Below are 3,170 nucleotides of genomic sequence, written 5' to 3' on the forward strand. Positions count from 1 at the left end.
ATTATGGTGATCTCAGAAAGCGTATTTTGAATGAAGCTCATCAGTCACGTTTTGCGATACATCCAGGTACAAATAAAATGTATCGAGATTTGAGGCAACATTATTGGTGGCCAGGTATGAAGAAAGATATTGCTAAACATGTTGAACAGTGCTTGACTTGTCTTCAAGTAAAGATTGAACATCAGCGTCCCTATGGTAAGTTGCAATCTTTAGAAATTCCGGTTTGGAAGTGGGATCATATTACTATGGATTTCATAATCAAATTGCCGAGAACATCGAAGGGGTATGATACAATATGGGTGATAGTAGATCGGTTGTCTAAATCTGCACACTTCTTACCTATGAAAGAGTCATATTCGATGGAAAGATTGGCAAAGTTGTATCTTGATGAGATAGTGACACGACATGGTATTCCATTATCAATTGTTTCTGATAGAGATAGTCGTTTCACTTCTATGTTTTGGAAGAGTTTTCAGAGGGAAATGGGTTCACAAATTAAGCTAAGTACAGCTTATCATCCTCAAACTGATGGACAGAGTGAACGAACTATCCAAACTTTAGAAGATATGTTGAGATCTTGTGTTATTGATTTCGGAGGGTCGTGGGATAGTCATTTTCCTTTGGTTGAATTTGCATACAACAATAGCTATCATTCGAGTATTCAGGAAGCACCTTTTGAGGTTTTGTATGGACGAAAATGTCGAACTCCTTTGTGCTGGAATGAAATAGGTGAAAGACAGTTAGCTGGGCCTGAGTTAGTTCAGCAAACTGCAGATAAAATTGGGATAATACGAGAACGAATGAAAGCGGCCCAAGATAGACAAAGAAGTTATGCAGATAAACGTCGGAAGCCGATTGAGTTCCAAATAGGTGATAAGGTAATGTTGAAAGTATCACCTTGGAAAGGAATAGTACGTTTTGGAAAGAGAGGGAAGTTAAGTCCAAGATATGTTGGACCATTCCCTATTATTGGGAGAATTGGAGAAGTTGCCTATAAGTTAGAACTTCCTTTAGAATTAAGTGGAATTCATGACACGTTTCATGTGTCAAATTTGAGGAAGTGTCTAATAAGTCCAGATGTGGCAATACCATTACCTGAAATTAAGGTAGATGAAAAGTTATGTTTTGAAGAAACCCCTTAGCAGATTACTGACTATAAGGTGAAGAGGTTACGAAACAAAGAGATTGGGTTAGTAAAGGTTCAGTGGCGTTATCATAAAAGATCAGATGCCACCTGGGAATCAGAGTCGGAAATGCGGATGAAATATCCCTATCTGTTTGCTTAAGTGAATTCCGGGACGGAATTCTTTTAAGGAGGGAATATTGTAATAGTCTGGTTATTATTTCGGTTATATATATATATATATATGTATTTAATTAATTAAATATATATATATATATATGATATGCATGTGTATGATATATATGTGTTTAAAGTGTGTGTGTGGATAATATCATAAAGAAAAGAGGGGGAGTCGGCTAGTGAGCCGCCCGTCACTTCTTCTTTGATTGTGTTGGTATAAATAGTTTTTGGTGAAAAGAAACACACACATACACATACTTTGAATTGAAAACTCTCTGAAGATTCTGAAGTTTGCACATCAGGAAGAAGAAAAGATTTCAAAAGGTTTTGATTCTCAACTTCTAAAAGGTGAGTGTATTAAGAGCTTTGGATATTAATTGCTTACATACAGTTTGTTAAGCATTTGGAACTGATTATTGTGAATTTTGGAGCATTTTATGAAAGTTATTGATTAAACCGTACAAGTGTTATCCGGATTGAAATCCGGATAATTAAACCACTTGTGTTTTGTCCGGATAACTTCTAAACCAGACAAGAGGTGACCGGTGTGTCTTATAAACCGGGCAAGAGGTGACCGGATAACTTATAAACCGGCCAAGAGGTGAGCGGTTTATTTCTAAACCGCTTGTGTCAAAAGGTCTATAAACCGGCCAAGGGGTGACCGGTATACTCTAAACCGGTCAAAAGGTTGTGATGTATTGTCCGGTATACTCTAAACCGGACAAAGGGTGTGCGGTGTATCGTCCGATTTATTTTAAACCGGACAACGTTATAATTGAAGTATTGTCCGGATTTGTAATCCGGACAAAGATGATAGTTTATTTTCAAAGTGTTTTGACCGGATTTCTAAACCGGACAAGGAGTTTGTTTTCAAAATGGTTTGACCGGACTTCTAATCCGGACAGGTTTGACCGGACTTCAAGTCCGGATGAAAAGGGAATGTTTTTGGGAAATGTTTTTGTGATATAATGGCAGTGTAACTACGTGTGAGATGGCGGTGTAACCGCGAGAGTGATATGTGTGAGATGGCGGTGTAACCGCGAGAGTGATATAATGGCAGTGTAACTGCGTGTGAGATGGCGGTGTAACCGCGAGAGTGATATAATGGCAGTGTAACTGCGTGTGAGATGGCGGTGTAACCGTGAGAGTGATATAATGGCAGTGTAACTGCGAGTGAGATGGCGGTGTAACCGCGAGAGTGATGTAATGGCAGTGTAACTGCGAGTGAGATGGCGGTGTAACCGCGAGAGTGATGAGGTGACGGTGTAACCGCGAGAAACATAAATACATTTATGTTTCAGAACATGTTTGATTCTAAACTGATTGTTTGGAATGTATATTGTTGTATGAGATTATACACTCACTAGACCTTATGGTCTAACGCTCAAATGTTGGACTAACCTGTTTTGCAGGTCAGTGTACGAGGAAAGATAAAGGCAAGGGAAAAGTCTAAATGCTGATATTAGATTATATGCATATGTATTGAAGATACATTTTGATAATCTATGTTTTGTAATAATACTATTCTAGTATTATGTATGATGATGTGAATTTAAGTAATTGGAATGCGAGGGTTGTTACACAGTGTGAGATAATTTCACTAACTCTTTTTATAGTTTTTCTTTGTCTTTTTTTAATTGTGATTTTAATAAAATATTATTGATTAATTTTTATAATTAAAAAATGCATGATTTTGTTTAAATATCTAAAAATATAAGACATTTTATTATTTATATTTTACAAATTTTATCAAAAAAACGGATTATATTTTAAAACTAATTACATATAAAATAATCGAGTAACTCACGAGCTTTTCGAGTCGAGTAGTGGGTAGCTTGACTCGACTCGTTAATATGTTGAGTCGAGC

Source organism: Cynara cardunculus (assembly GCF_001531365.2).
Source record: "Cynara cardunculus var. scolymus isolate 2C chromosome LG 10, CcrdV1, whole genome shotgun sequence".
Lineage (NCBI taxonomy): Eukaryota > Viridiplantae > Streptophyta > Magnoliopsida > Asterales > Asteraceae > Cynara > Cynara cardunculus.